Below are 19,415 nucleotides of genomic sequence, written 5' to 3'. Positions count from 1 at the left end.
AATTGAACACTTGTGCAATCGTCAAGGAACATCCCCACTTCTGACCTTATGATGGAGGGAAGATCACTGATGAAGGAGCTGAAGGTGGTGGGACCTAGGACACTACCCTGAGCACTGTTCATGTAGCGATGCCCAATGGCTAAGACGATTGGCTTCCAATAACCATAATCAACTTTCTTTGTGCTGGGTATGACTTCAGCCAGTGGGGAGTTTCCCCCTAATTCTCAATGACTTCATTTTAGCTAGGACTCCTTGATGCCACACTCAGTCAAAAGCTGCCTTGATGTCAAGGGCAATCACTCTCACCCTGCTTCAGGAATTCAGTTCTTTTGTCCAAGTTTGGACCAAGGCTGTAATAAGGACTGGAGCCAGGTTATTCTGAAATAAAAGGCTGGATTTCTCTTGCCATATTCATCATTATGAATTGTTATGGCACAGCTGATGATAAATGCCAAGCTGCCTTTAAAAAGTACCTGGATGAGCACTTGGCATGTCATAACATTCAAGGCTATGGGCCAAGTGCTGGTAAATGGGATTAGGTAGGTAGGTCAGGTGTTTCTCATGTGTAGGTGCAGACTTGATGGGCCGAAGGGCCTCTTCTGCACTGTGTGATTCTGCGCCCAAATCCCAAAGGGAAACTTGAAACAGCTACCAAAATGGTTTTTGAAATTTGTATAGCATGAGGAGAGGTTCTGAAATCAGGAAATGATGTCCCCAAATACTTGTGATGATTTTATAGTAGGCTAAATGTTTATTAAGTAAAAGCAAAAAAAACAATTACACTTAAACGCAAGAATGGCTTCATACTGTAAACTACTTTAAAACAGTTCCAAAAGATCTTAATTTAACTACCCTCAGAGTTAACCTTCCCCCCTTCTGTTCAGCAGCTATCCTTATAGATTTTAAAATCTATAAAAATTCAGCTAACTTTACCACACACAGCCCCTTTTCCTTCGGGGGTCCTCTGAGGCTGAGAACAACTGGCTCTCCAGGTCTGGTCTTGTTTACAGTGTCTTCTGGGAGGTCTGACCAGCTAGCCTGCTGTCTTCTGGGAGATCTGAAAAGCTACCCACATAGGCTTCAGTATTTCCTTAACTACATTCCTTCCCTTTGATCTCTCTAATGTCTCAACAGTCTCTTCAGAAATGCTTTCTTCCCAGAACTGATTAAACTCGTATCTTTACTCTAGCTCTTATGTTTTAAAAAAAATTAATTTACCCTATCTTTACCTTACTTACACCTTTTACAACCTGCATATATCCCCCTTTGAACTAAAACAACTCAATTCAAAACTATTGCTGTTACTGCTTTATGTAAAATTCTGATTGAAGTTCCTCTTGGTTCATTAACATATCAAAATCACTTATTACTGTTGGTTTTATACTCTTGCAGTTACTCTGTCTCTTACTCCAATTACCATACTTACAGCCACCAACAGCCTGTCTTCCAGTACATAAGAAATATGACAACGATATTACCAAAAGAAAAATATTACAATTTCTTGTTTTCTTGACACAATATTTCTAATCTTTGTATAGCAAGCATCATATGAAATTATCAAAATGAAACTTGTGGCTATAAAATCCAATTAGCACATTAGACTTCCCAATATGTTTTCTCTAAGGAATTGTACCTTGTGAAGCCTATTGGCGTGACAGCTATCTGACCTTTGTTATTGAGAAAGTTGCTTAATCCCCTGCATATTATCTCTAGAAATAAAAAAAAAGTTTAAAAAATGTAACTAAAACAAACATCAGTGTTTTTTTTATACAGATACATGGTAATGTAGTGGCTAGAGGATTTGACCAGATGATAGAAAGGGTTCATGAGGGTAATGCAGTCGACATGGACTTCCAAAAGAGGTTTGATGAAGTGCCACATAATAGGTTTGTCAGCAAAGTTGAAGCCCAAGAAATAAAAGGGAAAGTAGCATCATGGATAAACAGTCTGTGCCCATGTGCAGCAACAGCTGGACAACATTCAGGATTGGGCTGTTGGGCTGATAAGTGGCAAGCCACATAAGTACCAGGCAATGACCATTTCCAACAAAAGAAAATCAAATCATTTTCCTTCATGTTCAATGGCATTTCCATCGCTGAATTCCCACTGGATAAAGAGGAACCTGTAGATGTGGTGTATTTGGATTTCTAAAAGGCATTTGATAAGGTGCCACAACAAAGATCACTACACAAAATAAGAGCTCGTGGTATAGGGGTAACATATTAGTATGGATAAAGGATTGGTTAACAGGAAGCAGAGAGTAGGGGTAAATGGAACATTTTCAGGTTGGCAAACTGTAACTAGTGGGGTGCCACATGGGCCAGTGCAGGTGCCTCAACTATTAATGACTTGGATGAAGGGATCATGTGTATGGTAGCTAAATTTGCCAATGACACCAAGGTAGACAGGAAAGTACATTGTTAAGAGGAAGTAAAGAGTCTATGAAGGGCTATAGAAAGGTTAAATGAGTGCGCAAAAATTTGGCAGAAGGAATTTGATGTATAAAAAGGTAATATAGGAAAAGGCAATGACCATTTTCAACAAGAAAGAATTCAATTCAACCATCACCCCTTGATGTTCGATGGCATTACCATCACTGATTCCCCCACTATCAACATCCTGGGGCTTAACATTGACCAGAAACTGAACTGGACTAGCCATATAAATACTGTGGCTACAAAAGCAGGTCACAGGCCAGGAATCGTGCGATGATTAACCCACCTCCTGACTCCCCAAAGCCTGTTCACCATCTACAAGGCACAAGTCAGGAGTGTGATGGAATACTCCCTACTTGCCTGGATGAGTGCAGCTCCCACAACACCCAAGAAGCTTGACACTGTCCAGGGCAAAGCAGCCCGCTTGATTGGCACCACATTCACAAACGTTCGCTCCCTCCACCACCAGCAAGATGCACTGCAGGAATTCACCAAGACTCCTGAGACAGCACCTTCCAAACCTACAACCACTACCATCTGGAAGGAAAAGAGCAGCAGATAGATGGGAACACCACCACCTGGATGTTCCCCTCCGAGTCACTCACCATCCTGACTTGGAAATATATTGCTGTTCCTTCACTGTCATTGGGTCAAAATCCTGGAACACCCTTCCTAACAGCACTGCGGGTGTACCTACACCACATGGACTGCAGTGGTTCAAGAAGGCAGTTCACCACCACCTTCTCAAGGGCAACTAGGGATGGGCAATAAATCCTGGCCTAGCCGGCGAAGCCCACATCCCATGAATTAATTTTTAAAACTTGTCCACTTTGGAAGAAGGAATAGGAAAGTGGTATACTGTTCAAATCGAAAGAGATTGCAGAATTTAGTGATACAGAGGTACCTTGGTGTCCTGGTACATGAATCACAAAAAGTTAGTATGCAGGTACAGCAAATAATTAGGAAAGCAAGTGGAATGTTGGCATTTATTGCAAAGGTGATGGAATATAAAAGTAGGGAAATTTTACTGCAGCTGTACAGGGCCTTGGTGAGACCACACCTGAAGTACTGTGTACAGTTTTGGTCTTCATATTCGAAAAAAATATATAATTGAGTTCAGTTCTCGGCTTCCTAGGATGAACTGCTTATCCTACGAAGAAAGGTTGAATAGGTCAGGCCTATACCAAATGGAGTTTAGTATGAGAGGTGATCTTATTGAAACATGTAAGGTCCGAGGAGACTTGATAGGGTAGATACTGGGAGGAAGTTTCCTCTTGTGGGGAAGACTAGAACTCGGGAGACACAGTATAAAAATAAGAGGTCTCTCTTTTAAAATGGAGATGAGGATAAATTTTTTCTCTCATAGGGACATTAGTCTGTGGAATTCTCTTCCCCACAAAGCAGTGGAGGCTGGTTTATTGAATTTACTCAAGGTTGAGTTGAGTTAGATGGATTTTCGATAGACAAGTGAGTCAAGGGTTAAGAGGCACAGACAGGAAAGTGGAGTTGAGACCACAATCAAATCAGCCATGACCTTATTGAAGGGCAGAGCAGGGCTCACATGGCCTACTCCTACTCTTAAATCCTATGTTCCCAGATGTGTGAAATGCTACATTTTGCTACAAAGAATGAGGAGAGACAATGTAAACTAAAGGGTACAATTCTAAATGGGGTCCAGGAACAAAGATACTTTAAGGTATATGTTCACAAACTGTTGAAGGTAGCCGGGCAAGTTGGTAAAATGGTTAAAAGGCATACAGGATCTTGGGTTTTATAGGGGAATAGAACTCTAAGTCCAGTTCTGGTTACTGTACTTTGGGAAGGAAATGAAGGCTTTAAAGAGGATGCAGAAAAGATTCATGAAAATGGTTGCGGGGATGAGAGACTCCAGTTAGGCGGATATAGTGGAGAAGTTGGGGGTTGTTCTCCTCACAGAAGATAAGGTTAAGAGGAGATTTAATAGAGATGTTCAAAATCATGATGGGTCTAGACAGTGTTGATAGAGAAACTGTTCCCATTGGCAGAAGGGTCGAAACACAGAGGACACAGATTTAAAGTGATTGCAAAAGAACTAAAGGCAACATGAGGAAAAATTTTGTTACACAGCATTGAACATTTGAACAATCTGAAATGTGCTGCCTGAAAGGATGGTAGAGGGAGGCTCAAACATCACTTTTAAAAAAGGGAATTGGATAAGCTACAGGGAAAGGGAGGGGGAGCAGAGATAGCTAAATTGCTCTTGCAGAGAACCACTACAGATTCAATAGGCCAAATGGCCTCCTTCTGTTCTGTAATCATTCAGTGATTCTATAACTTTTTTCATTTTTTTAATTGGACCTTTTTTATTCTTTCATGGGATGTGGACATCAATGGCTAGACCAGCATTTATTGCCTCTTCCTAATTGCCCTTTAGGAGGTAATGCGAGCTGCCTTCTTGAACATCTGCAGTCCATGTGGTGTAGGAACACTCCCACAGTGCTGTTCGGAAGGGAGTTCCTGGACCCAGCGACAATTAAGAAATGGTGATATGGTTCAAATTCAGTCTGGTGTATGAATTAGGGGGGGAACTTGCATGTGGTGGTGTTCCCATATGTCATCATACTCTTGATTTGTGCCGTATAGACAGATTTAAGGAATCAGAGGTGAATTCCCAGCCTCTAACCTGTTCCTGTAGACACAATATTTACATGGCTGGTCCAGTTAAGTTTCTGATAAAGTTTCATAACCCAAGGATGTTAATGGTGGGGAATTCAGCGATGCTAATGCCGTTGAACATTGAGGGGAGATAGTCATTGCCTTTTATTTTCGTTTTTTAAATTCATTCATGAGATATGGGTGTCGCCAAATAAATCAGCATTTATTGCCCATCTCTAGTTGCCTTTGAGAAGGTGGTGGTGAGCTGCCTTCTTGAACCATTGCAGTCCATGTGGTGTAGGTACACCCACAGTGCCGTTAAGAAAGGAGTTCCAGGGTTTTGACATAGCGACAGTGAAGGAATGGCGATATATTTCTAAGTCATGATGGTGAGTGACTTGAAGGGGAATTTCCAGGTGGTGGTGTTCCCATGCATCTGCTGCTCTTGTCCTCCTAGATGGTAGTGGTAATGGATTTGGAAGGTGCTGTCTAAGGAGCCTTGGTGAGTTCCTGCAGTGCATCTTGTAGATGATACTCACTGCTGCCATTGTGTTGGTGGTGGAGGAAGTGAATGTTTGTGGATGTAGTGCCAATCAAGCGGGTTGATTTGTCCCGGATGGTGTCAAGCTTCTTCAGTGTTGTGGGAGCTGCACTCATCCAGGCAAGTGGGGAGTATTCCATCACACTCCTGACTTGTGCCTTGTAGATGGTGGACAGGCCCTGGGGAGTCAGGAGGTAAGTTACTCACCGCAGGATTCCTAGCCTGTGACCTGCTTTTGTAGCCACAGTATTTACGTGGCTAGTCCAGTTCAGTTCCTGGTCAATGGTAACCCCCAGGATGCTGATGTGGAGAATTCAGCGAAGGTAATGCCATTGAATGTCAAGGGGCTATAGATAGATTCTCTCTTGTTGGAGATGGTCATTGCCTTGCACTTTTATGGTGAGAAAGTTACTTGCCACTCGTCAGCCCAAGCCTGGATATTGTCCAGGTCTTGTTGCATTTGGACATGGACAGCTTCAGCATCTGAGGAGTCGCGAATGGTGCTGAATATTGTGCAATCATCAGCGAACATCCCCAGTCCTGACCTTACGATAGAAGGAAGATCATTGATGAAGCAGCTGAAGATGGTTGGGCCGAGGACACTACTCTGAGGAACTCCTGCAGTGATGTCTAGGAACTGAGATGATTGACTTCCAACAACCACTACCATCTTCCTTTGTGCTAGGTATGACTCCAACCAGTGGCCAGTTTTCCCTCTGATTCCCAGTTTTGCTAGGGCTCCTTGATGCCACATTCAGTCAAATGCCGCCTTGATGTCAAGGGCACTCACTCTCACCTCACCTCTGGAGTTCAGCCCTTTTGTCCATGTTTGAACCATGAGGTCAGGAGCTGAGTGACCCTTGCAGAACCCAAACTGAGTATCAGTGAACAGGTTATTTCTAAGCAAGTGCCACTTGATAGCATTGTTGATGACCCCTTCTATCACTTTACTGATGATCAAGAGCAGACTGATGGGGCGGTAATTGGCCAGGTTGGATTTGTTCTGCTTTCTGTGGGTGGGAAACATCTGGGCATTTCTCACATTGCTGGGGAGATGCCAGTGTTCTGGCTGTACTGGAACAACTCAGCTATGGGTGCAGCAAGTTCTGGAGCAGAAGGCTTCAGTCAGTTTAACTCCGGTGGTGGGGAAACTTCTAGAAACAATTATTCGGGGTAGAATTAATAGTCACATGGAAAAATGTGGATTGATTCAGAAGAGGCAGCATGGATTTGTTAAAGGAAAATCGTGTCTAACCAACTTGCTGGAGATTTTTGAAGAGGTAACAGAGATGGTTGATGAGGGAAAGGCCGTTGATGTGGTATATATGGACTTCCAAAATGTGTTCGATAGAGTGCCACACAATAGAATTATGAGGAAAGTTATAGGTCATGGAATAAAAGGGACAGTAGCAACGTGGATACAAAATTGGCTGAGGAATAGGAAACAGAGAGTAATGGTTGATGAGTATTTTTGGGTTGGAAGAAGGTTTGTAGTGGGGTTCCCCAGGGGTCAGTATTGAGACCCTTGCTTTTCCATAAATATATATATAAATGATTTAGGACTTGGTGCGCAGGGGACAATTTCAAAGTTTGCAGACGACACAAAATGTGGGAGAATTGTAAACTGTGAGGAGGACAGTGTAGAACTTCATAAGGACATTGACACATTGGTGGAGTGGGCAGATGTGAGGTGATGCACTTTGGTATAAAGAACATGGAGATACAGTATAAAATATAAAGGATACTATTCTAAAGGGTGTGTAGGAGCAGAGAGACCTAGGTGTATATGTACATAAGTCCTTAAAGGTGGCAGGGCAGGTAGAGAGAGGTGCTTCTAAAGTATACAGTATTCTAGGCTTCATTAACAGAGGCATAGAGTATAAGAGCAGGGAGGTTATGATGAACTTATATAAGACACTGGTTAGACCTCAGCTGGAATATTGTGTACAGTTCTGGGCGCCACACTATTGGAAAGATGTGAACGTATTGGAGAGAGCGCAGAAGAGGTTTACGAGAATGGTTCCAGGGATGAGACATTTCAGTTTTGAGGAAAGACTGGAGAATTTGGGTCTCTTTTCCTTGGAGAGGAGAAGGCTAAGAGGAGGCTTGATAGAAGTTGTCAAAATCATGAGGGGTCTGGACAGCGTAGATAGGGAGAAACTGTTCCCGCTTGTAAATGGATTGAGAATCAGAGGGCACAGTTTTAAAGTGGTTTGCAAAAGAAGCAAATGCGAGGTGAGAAAAAACTTTTTCACACAGTGAGTAGTTAGGTTTTGGAATATACTGCCTGGAAGTGTGGTGGAGGCAGATTGAATTGAGGCATTCAAGAAGGTATTGTATGATTATTTAAATAGAAACAATGTTCAGGGTTACGGGGCAAAGGCAGGAGGTTGGCACTAAGTTAAAATGCTCAGGGAGCTGGTGCAGACACGATGGGCCGAATGGCATCCTTCTGCACCGTAGCAATTCTATGATTCTGTTTCTTGGATATCACGTGGAGTGAATCAAATTGGCTGAAACTGGCATCTGTGATGATGGGGACCTCTGGAGGAGGCCGAGATGGATCATCCACTTGGCACTTCTGGCTGAAGATTGTTGCAAATGCTTCAGCCTTATCTTTTGCACTGATGTGTTGGGCTCCCCCATCATTGAGGATGGGGGTATTTGTGGAGCCTCCTCTTCCAGTGAGTTGTTTAAATGTCCACCACCATACACAACTGGATGTGGCAGGACTGCAGAGCTTAGATCTGACCTGTTGGTTGTGGTATCGCTTAGCTCTGTCCATTGCATGCTGCTTACGATGTTTGGCCTGCAAGTAGTCCTGTGTCATAGCTTCACCAGGTTGACACCTCATTTTCAGGTATGCCTGGTGCTGCTCCTGGCATGCCCTCCTGCAATCTTCATTGAACCAGGGTTTATACCCTGGCTTGGTGGTAATGGTACAGGAGGGATTTTTAAAATATTTTTGTTCATGGAATGTGGGAATCACTGGCTAGGCCAGCATTTATTGCCCATCCCTAATTGCCCTTGTTCAGAGGGCATTTTTACGAATCAACCACAATATGCTGGGCCATGAGGGTACAGATTGCGGTTGAGTACAGTTCTGCTGCTGCTAATGGCCCACAGCGGTCACTGATGCCCAGTCTAGAGCTGCTAGATCTGTTTGAAATCTATCCCATTTAGTCCAGTGAAAGTGCCACATAACCCGATGGAGGATATCCTCAATGTGGAGACGGGACTTCATCTCCACAACTGTGCGGTGGTCACTCCTGCAGCGGGCAGATTGTTGAGGATGAGATCAAGTATGTTTTTCCCTCTTCTTGGTTCCCTCACCACCTGCTGAAGACCCAGTCTAGCAGTTAGGTCCTTTAGGATTCAGCCAGCTCAGTCAGTAGTGATGCTACCGAGCACCCACCCAGAGTACAATCTGCACCCTTGCCACTCGCAGTGCTTCCTCCATGTGGTGTTCAACATGCAGGAGCACTGCTTCATCAGCTGAGGGAGGGCGGTATGTGGTAATCAGCAGAAGGTTTCCTTGCCCATGTTTGACCTGATGCCATGAGCCTTCATGGTGCCCAGAGTCAATGTTGAGGACCCCCAGGGCAACTCCCTCCCAACTCTATACCACTGTGTCATCACCTCTGCTGGATCTGTCCTGCCAGTGGGGCAGGACATATCCAGGGCATGGTGATGGTGGTGTATGGGACATTATGTGCCAGATATGGTTTCATGAGCACGACTATGACAGGCTATTGCCTGACTGGTCTGCGAGACAGCTCTCCCAATTTTGGCACAAGCCCCCAGATTTTAGTAAGGAGGATTTTGCTGGGTCACCAGGGCTGAGTTTGCCATTGTCATTTCAGGTGCCTAGGTAAATGCCAGGTAGTCTGTCCGGTTTCATTCCTCATAGGCTTCATAGCGGTTTGATACAACTGAGTAGCTTGCTAGGCCATTTCAGAGGGCAGTTAAGAATCAACTACACTGCTGTGGGTTTGGAGTCGCATGTAGACCAGACCAGGTAAGGATGGCAGATTTCCTTTCCTAAAGGACATTATTGAACCAGATGGGTTTTTACAACAATTGACAATGGTTTCATGGTCATCATTAGACTTTTAATTCCAGATTTTTATTGAATTCAAATTCCACCATCTGCCTTGGTGGGATTCAAACAGAGCATTACCCTGGGTCTCTGCATTACTCATCCAGTGACAATACCACCATGCCACTGCATCCCAGGTCCGGTGGAGCACTGCAATACAGTCCACAGAAGGCGCCACGCATCATCGTAGTTTGCTGGGCGCTACACAACTTGGCGCTGCAATGGCGGGGAGGACCTGGCTGAGGAGAAGATGGAAGAGCTGCATGTTTCCTCCGATGAGGAAGACATCAAAATGGATGATGGCAATGAGGTCCTCAAAGGCAAGGATACTGGCGCACTGGCAAGATGAGGCAGGCGTGTTTGGGAGGCCCCCATTGCCACAAGATTCGTGGAGGATGATGACGAGATGCAGTGTGGACAGTCCTAACATTCTCAGCTTGCATCTGTGAACATTTGACTCCTGTGTGGCTGATGGCAGTGCACGTACCCTCAGTGCTCAGGCTCATGTCATGGAGACGCAGCAGAGGCCCTAATAGTCACTAGATTCCAGGAGGATGATAACGACATGCTGTGAAGACACTCCATAGATCTGCACATTGCCTCTGTGAATGTCTGACTCCTGTCTGGCTGAGGACAGTTTGCTTGCGCTCTATGATCAGGGTCATATATTGGGGACGCAGCCATGAAGCTTTAAATGCATCTGATCCTTTGTCAGCCTTCAGCACCCGTCCCATTCAGGAGCTCACAGTCACCGGACACAGACGCTGAAGAGATAGGGAGCCAGCCCCACCTCAATGGTGCTGAGAGCACACAGGGAGAATGACGGAACTCTGTGATGCCTGACCCCAACATTCTGACAGCAGTGACAAGCACCATCGAGGTGCAGGCATCTCGTGAATGTGAAGCTGGACCATCAATCTGGTCTGAAAGTTACACACTGCACAGGGAAGAGGCCCTGGACTGAGACACCTGCCTTTATCTTGTGCAAGAACCAAGGTTTCACATCTGAGTGACACAAACTCTGCTTATCTTAACAAAGAGCCATAGACAAGGAGATATTCTGGTGAGTTTATTTACAATAGCGAACATTATGTACAAGTGATTAACACCTGTGCCCAGGCTGCGCAACAGCATCTTCTTAACCTTCCTAACCCTGCCACTACATCTTGGTGCTCCCCTGGAAGTGGAGACAGCCTGCCGACTGCGAGTCCCTGTCTGTGATGACTTTGGCGGGTGTCCTCTGGAGGGCTGAGACCTGGAGGGCCCCAGTCTGCTTTGGGTGATTTGCTATGGGCCAGCTGCACCCTCCTCGGCCTGTGGAGCTGGAGCTGAGGGATCACCAAAAGAGGGGATTTGGATTGGCCGGAGAGTCCCAGAGTCACCTGGGTGGATGGCCCCGGGGTATCGAGCTGCTGGTCACCCTCCCTACAGGTGCCCAAGGGCCCCTGGTTCACTCCTTGAGGAGAAGGGGAAGCTGGAGTGAGATTGAGTTACCCCACACCCCTCTCACATTGACACTGTTGGAGGCCGTCAGTGACAGAGTTCAGCCCGCACATCAGTGCAGGACCGATGACTTGGATCAAGGTCTCCATGGAGGCCGCCATCCTGCCAATGTTGACCTTGGTGCTTCAGCATGCTGGCTCTATCGCCTCGGACTGAAGGCAGATGAACTCCTCCATCATCCCTTGCAATCTGAGTGCACCAAACATCCCTTCCTGATGTTCGCGTGATTGCCTTTGCAGCTCCACCAACTGATTGAGGACTGAGGCCAGGGGCTCATGATTTGACTCGGACTCAGCAGATTCCTTGCCTCCAGCAGTCCTCCGAGTGCTGGTGACCAAGGATGTCCGTGCCTCCGCCTGCTGTGGAACAGATTGTGTGCTGTGCTCACCAGATTGTGGTCCCGAGGCTGCTCTACATCTAGGTCCCACCGAGGTGTGTGTTGCTGCACTGGTGGAGGGTCTGGGTGAGCGCAGTGATGGGTTTTCAACAGTACTGTCCTCGGGATCCTCATCCGAGGTGCTCTTAGCATTGGGGTCTGGGTCAAGGTTGACTAAGGGTGATGTGTCAGATGTGTCTAGGACAGAAAGTGGAGATTATTAGTGCTTGGCAGCTGCGTTGAACACAGAACAGTGGATTCAGAGTAGCGTTGACAGAGAGATGACGTGGCGCAGGATCCTCACATGGGGGTTCGCCACCGACCTCACCATCGCTGCAGGAATGGTCCATGTTCTCTCCAGCCAGCTCCAACGCGCGACTGTCGAATGGAGTAAGGACGATTTCCGGCACTGCACCAAGCCCCCACCAAGTCTGGGACCTCTCCCATCGATTGTGTGTGATCTTGTCCTGCACAAAGTCAGTTGGTGAGAGTGTGAGCAATGCACATGCCAGGCCAAATGAGAAGGATGACAGGTGTGTGTGTGTGTGTGCTGTGTGAAGACATGGACGAGGAGGCAATCTCCACAGGAGATGAGGCCAAATGGGGATGTGAAGATGTGTATGAGAGAGTGAGTGGTAATGTCCCTTGAGCTGGCAGTGAGTGAGATGCCAGTGAATGTGTGATGGGCTTGTGAATGAATGAGTTGAGATTGATGAGATGGTTGACTTACCCTGGCAGCACGGATGAGATCACTCATCTGTTTTCTGCACTGGATAGCTGACCTCTTGTGTGCAGCATTGGCATTGACCACATCTGCCACCGCCTCTCAAGCCAGAGTGGTGAGACTGATAGTCCTCCTGTGGTCAGAGCAGGAAGCAGAGGACATTGCTGTGGGCCTCCAAGGCATCCAAAAGACGTCCCAGGGATGTGTCACTGAATCGGGAGGCTGCACTCCCCTTGGCATTTGGGGCCACCCCCACCCCCAAATCGCCGACGGGAAAATTCTGGCTACAGAATAGATACATCCCAAAGAGAAAGAAAAATTCCAAGGTGAGGACCCACCATCTGTGGTTATCTTAAAAAAGTTAGACAGTGAATCATACTTAAAGAAAAAGCATATCATTGTGCAAAGATGGGTGGCAGATCAGAAGATTGGACAGAATATAAAGAACAGCAAAGAATGACAAAAAGATTACTAAGGAGGCAAAAATTAGAGTACGGAAGAAAACTGGCTAGAAATATAAAGATGATAATAAGAGTTTCTATAGATACTTAAATAAACAAAGAGCTAACAAAGTGAGCATTGGTCCTATAGAAAGTGAGTCTGGGGAATTAATAATTGAAAATAAAGAGATGGCAGATGAATTGAACAGGTATTTTGCATCGGTCTTCACTATAGAGGATACAAGTAACATTCCAGAAATAGTTGTAAATCCCACCCCTCTCAACCAGCTTATATTTCACCTCATTTCTATATTTCCTTAGTTCTGATGAAGAGTCATACGGACTCGAAATGTTAACTGTATTCCTCTCCGCAGATGCTGTCAGTCTTGCTGAGATTTTCCAGCTATTTTTGTTTTTGTTTCAAATTTCCAGCATCCGCAGTATTTTGCTTTTATAAAAGTAGGGAGGTTATGCTTCAGTTGTACAGGGCACTGGTGAGACCACATCTGGAGTACTGTGCACAGTATTGGTCCCCTTATTTAAGAAAGGATGTAAATGCATTAGAAGTGTCACGACTCACTGGGGATAGTGCGTTGTAATGCCAAGCTCCACTGTTCCCCGAGCCATGACAAATGTGAAAAGTTTGACCAAGCCACCAGATTGCCCCAATTCTACCTAACTGTTTCATTTAGGTTAACAGAATAGGAGCACCAGGTTTGTAAACTTAATAAGTGAATAATTGTTTATTGAACAAATTGTCTTTAACTAGTGGCAAAAGAAAGAAATTTGAACTGCTAATTTCAAACTCAATAACTAACTTAAACTCTACCCCTTCTTAAACACCTATACACAAACACACACACACACAGACATATAAGATACACAAAACATGGATTTTAAGCTTGAGATAAAACAGTTCAATAGCATGAATCTGGAGTACAGGATTAGATGGGTTGATTTTGAATGATGTCTTCCAAATTCATTGCAGTTTGTTGTTGACGACACAAGGTAGTGTCCCAGCACTTTCAGTCAGTGGTTCACTGCTTGAAAAACTTGCTTTTCAATGTCTCTACTTATGATTTTTCCCCTTTCCTCTTGACCGGGGTTTACAGGTTACAGAGATGTGAGGGATAGCCAGCTAGCTATTATGGCAGAATTGCTGGAATCTTACAAACGCAGGAGAGAGAGGTTTCAGGTCTTCCATCTTTTCAGGCTAGGAGCTGTACTGCCTGCACTGTTACCACACAAAACCCTGGTCACCTGGTCAGGAGCCAATTAAAATGCTGTCGTCAGGCAGTTCCCCTTAGTCCAGAACCACTTTCTGGTACTTTCTGTTCTCTTATGGCACCCTATGTTCCAGGATAGCAACATTGTAGATATTCCTGCTCCAGTGAACATATCTTTTAACTGCAGCCATGGTAGTTTTTTAAAGCCACAGTCCAATTAGAATCACACAGTCATAGAGGTCTACAGCACAGAAAAAAGTCCTTTGGTCCATCGAGTTGCACCGGTCAAACAAGTATCTAACTATTCTAATCTCATTTTCCAGCACTAGGCCCACTTGTATGCCATGGCATCACAAGTGCACATCCAAATACTTCTTAAATATTATGAGGGTTTCTGCCTCTACCACCCTTTCAGGCAGTGAGTTCCAGATTCCCACCACTCTCTGGGTGAAAAAATTCTTCCTCACATCCCCTCTAAATCTCCTGCCCCTTACCTTAAATCTATGCCCCTTGGTTTTTGATCTCTCCAACAGGGGAAAAGCTCCTTCCTGTCTACCCTATCTATGCCCCTCATTATTTTATACGCCGCAATCATGTCCCCCCTCAATCTCCTCTGCTCCAGGGAAAATAGTCTATCCAATCTCTCCTCATAACTAAAACTCTCCAGCCCAGGCAACATTCTGGTAAATCTCCAGTGCAATCACATCCTTCCTATAATGCAGATTCCAGAACTGTACACAATACTCTAGCTGTGGCCTAAACAGCGTTTTATACAGTTCCAAAATAACCTCGCTGCTCTTATATTCTATGCTTTGGCTAATAAAGGCAAGTACCCCATATGCCTTCTTAACCACCTTATCTACCTGTCTCACTACCTTAAGGTGGACATGCACATCAAGGTCCCTCTGATCCTCAGTACTTCTCAGGGTCCTACCATTCATCGTGTATTCCTGTACCTTGTTTGTCCTGCCCAAGTGCATTAGCTCACACTTATCTGGATTAAATTCCATTTGCCACTGATCAGCCCATCTGACCAGCCCATCTACATCCTCCTATAATCTAAGGCTATCCTCCTCACTATTTACCACCCCATCAATTTTCGTGCCGTCTGCAAACTTACTGATCAACTCTCTTACATTCAAGTCTAAATCATTTATATATAGCACAAACAGCAAGGGACCCAACACCAATCCCTGTGAACCCCACTGGACACAGGCATCCAGTCACAAAAACACCCCTCGACCATCACCCTCTGCTTCCTGCCACTCAGCCAATTCTGGATCCAATTTGCCAATTTGCCTTGGATCCCATGGGCTCTTACCTTCGTTATCACTCTCCCATGTGGGATCTTATCAAAAGCCTTGCTGAAGTCCAAGTAGACTATGTCAAATGCATTGCCCTCATCTACACACCTGGTCACCTCTTCGAAAAATTCAATCAAATTGGTCAGGCATGACCTCCCCTTAACAAAACCATGCTGACTGTCCTTGATTAATCCCTGCCTCTCCAAGTGTAGATTAATTCTGTCCCTCAGAATTGCTTCCAATAGCTCCCCCATCACTGGGGTTAGACTGACTGGCCTGTAGTTCCCTGGTTTATCCCTTCCTCCCTTCTTGAATAATGGTATCACATTGGCTGACCTCCAGTCCTCTGACACCTCTCCTGTAGCCAGAGAGGTATTGAAAATTATTTCCAACGCCCCTGCTATCTCTTCCCTTGCCTCACTCAACAGCCTGGGACACATTTTATCTGGGCCTGGAGATTTATTTACTTTTAAGCCTGCCAGACCACTTAGAACCTCCTCCCTTTCTATGCTAATTTCTTTAATTATATCACAGTCCTTCTGCCTGATTTCCATACCCACATCATCCCTCTCACTTGTGAACACTGACACAAAGTATTCATTTAGAATCCTACCTACGTCTTCTGGCTCCACACACAAATCACCACAATGGTCCTTCAAGGGCCCTAATCTTTCCCTAGTTATATTCTTACTCTTAATGTACTTGTAAAATAACTTTGGATCTTGCTTTATTTTACCTGCCAATGTTTTTCCATTTTTTCCCCTTTTTGCTCTCCTAATTTCCTTTTTAAGTTCCCCCCCTACACATTCTATACTCCTCTAGGGCTTCCACTGTTTTACTCCTCGGTATCTGCCATAAGCCTCCATTTTTCTCTTTATCCAATCCTGTATATCCCTCGACATCCAGGGTTCCCTGGATTTGTTGGTCCCACCCTTTATCTTTACTGGAATATGTTGGCCCTGTACTCTATCTCTTTCCTTCTTGAATGAGTCCCATTGCTCTGACGCAGATTTACCTAAAAGGAGCCACAGTCCAAGAAAAATAAAAAATAGGTTCTTTAGAAAAGCAGTTCAGAGAAGATTTACTAAACTAATACCAGGAATGGGCGGGTTGTCTCATAAGGAAAAATTAAACAGGCTAGGCGTGTATCCACTGGAGTTTCAAAGAGTAAGAGGCAACTTGATTGAAACATATAGGATCCTGAGGGGTCTTGACAGGGTGGATGTGTAGAGGATGTTTCCTCTTGTGGGAGAACCTAGAACCATGGGTCGCTGTTTAAAAATAAGGGATCGCCCATTTAAGAGAAAGGTGAGAAGAAATTTTTCTCTTAGAGGGTAGTGAATCTTTGGAACTCCCTTCCTCAGCAGGCAGTGGGAGCAGAGTCTTTGAATATTTTCAAGGCAGAAGTAGATAGATTCTTGATAAAGAAGGGGGTGAAGTGTTATTGGGGTTAGGCGGGAGATTACAGTCAGATCAGCCATGATCTTATTGAGTGGCAGAGCAGGCTTGAAGCGCCAAGTGACCTGCTCCTGCACCTAACTTGTATGTTCCTATATATGTTTGTTAATGTATATATGTATCTTTACCTTCTCCCTCTTGCCACTGAGCCAATTTCCTAACCACATCAATAAATGGCCTTCAATTCCAGGAGCCTAACCATTTGCATCCTGAACAAGATAGAAAAGTAATCCTTCAATAGTTGTGAAACCCTTTGGACATCTCTTTATTGATGCCATACAAATGTAAGTTGTTGCTTAAACAAAGACGATGTCTGCTGGAAATACTCAGCAGACCAGGCAGCATCTGTGGAGAGAGAAACATAATTAACTTTTCAGGTCAATGACCTTTGCTGAAAAAAGAGACATGTCTAAGCTTTTCGTCTTGCACTCATCAGGACACTCACAAGAATACCAATAGGCAACAATTTATACTAGATGTGAAGAGAGTGCTAATTGGTTGGCAAGTGGCATTGCCATGGAGAACACACTACTGATGATGACTGACAGTTAATAGCCAAGCATTATTTAAAATTTAAACCAGGCATATTGACCCTGATTGGTCAAAGCATTGCCCTGAGGAATAAGTCAGTGAATGGCTAGCACTTAATTTGTTTAGCTCAAACAGGCACAATGTATGTACATGTTCTTTCTGTCTGCAAAGAACAGGGCCCTGCTCCAGGACACCATTGCAGGAGTTCCTCAGGGTAGTGTCCTCTGCCCAACCATATTCAGCTGCTTCATCTTCCTTCCTTCCGTCATAAGGTCAGAAGAGGGGATGTTCACTGATGATTGCACAATGTTCAGCACCATTTGCAACACCTCAGATATTGATGCAGTCCATGTCCAAATACAGCAACACCTGGAAAATATCCAAGCTTGGGGTGACAAGTGGCAAGTAATATTCACGCCACACAAGTGCCAGGCAATGACCATCTCCAACAAGAGAGAATCTAACCATCTTCCTTTGACGTTCAATGGCATTACCATCACTATCAACATCCTGGGCGTTACCATTGACCAGAAACTGAACTGGACTAGCCATATAAACATTGTGGCTACAAGAGCAGGTCAGAGGCTAGGAATCATGTGACGAGTAACTCACCTCCTGACTCCCCAAAGCCTGTCCAACATCTACAAGGCACAAGTCAGAAGTGTGATGGAGTACTCCCCACTTGCCTGAATGAGTGCAGCTCCCACAACACTCAAGAAGATTGACGCCGTCCAGGACAAAGTAGCCCGCTTGATTGGCACCACATCCACAAATATTCCCTCCCTCCACCACTGATGCATGGTAGCAGCAGTATATACTATCTACAAGATGCACTGCAGGAATTCATCAAGGCTCCTTAGACAGCACCTTCCAAACCTATGACCACTACCATCTAGAAGAATATGGGCAGCAGATAGATGGGAACACCACCACCTGGAAGTGCCCCTCCAAGTCACTCACCACCCTGACTTGGAATATATTGCCGTTCCTTCACTTTCGCTGCGTCAAAACCCTGGAACTCCCTTCCTAACAGCACTGTGGGTGTACCTACACCACATGGACTGCAGCGGTTCAAGAAGGTAGCTCACCACCACCTTCTCAAGGACAATTAAGGATGGGCAATAAATGCTGGCCCAGCCAGTGATACTCACATCCCATGAACGAATTTAAAAAAGTTAATATATTTGAGCTTCCAGTACATGCAAAGGTGCCACACTGCGAGTCCGACTGACAAGCTTAAATTGGTTGACAGCATAATTCTTAACAGATTAAGGATCATTCAGCAAATGTTGTCCAATTGCAGAATCATGTACTAGTTGAGAAATCTGCCAGGGGATTCTCTACCACGGTCTACCCAAGCATACCTTCACTGGTCAACATGCGCATTGGGATTCTTACAGTTCCACATGCTACAAGATTGGTCTTATTGGCAACATTGTAAATAGAGGCCAAGCCATTTGCCCACCAAGCAGGCTTGATGCTGAAATCAGGTGCATCAAAGGCATCCTGCAGGATAATGGCTACCCTGACCAGATCATTTTGCGATGTATATCACACAAACCCATGAATGAGCCTAAGGCCATCCCTTTCAGCCCTGAAAAGTACCCAGTCTCCCTCAGATTATCCTGGAAGGGCAAGATACCTCAAAAATTTGAGGAACAGGTGAAGCTAGCTGTTTCACGCTGCTACTATGCAGTAGCAGCACGGGTGGTATTCGCCACTAACAGGATGCTGCCATTAAGCCAAAAAGACATTCTGCCTATCACACAAAGGAGTAATGTGGTATATGAATTTCAGTGCAAGTGCAATACTAGGTATCACAGAATCACAGAGTCACACAGTGCAGAAGAGGCCTTTCGGCCCATCGAGTCTGCACCGACACGTGAGAAACACCTGACCTACCTACCTAATCCCATTTACCAGCACTTGGCCCATAGCCTTGAATGTTATGACGTGCCAAGTGCTCATCCAGGTACTTTTTAAAGGATGTGAGGCAACCCGCCTCCACCACCCTGCCAGGCAGCACATTCCAAACCATCACCACCCTCTGGGTAAAAAAGTTTTTCTTCACATCCCCCCTAAACCTCCTGCCCCTCACCTTGAACTTATGTCCCCTCGTGACTGATCCTCCAACTAAGGGGAAC

The sequence above is a fragment of the Cetorhinus maximus genome, chromosome 1 (assembly GCF_964194155.1).
Source record: "Cetorhinus maximus chromosome 1, sCetMax3.hap1.1, whole genome shotgun sequence".
Classification (NCBI taxonomy): domain Eukaryota; kingdom Metazoa; phylum Chordata; class Chondrichthyes; order Lamniformes; family Cetorhinidae; genus Cetorhinus; species Cetorhinus maximus.
The sequence above is the reverse complement of the archived record's forward strand: the minus strand, read 5'-3'. Positions refer to the sequence as shown.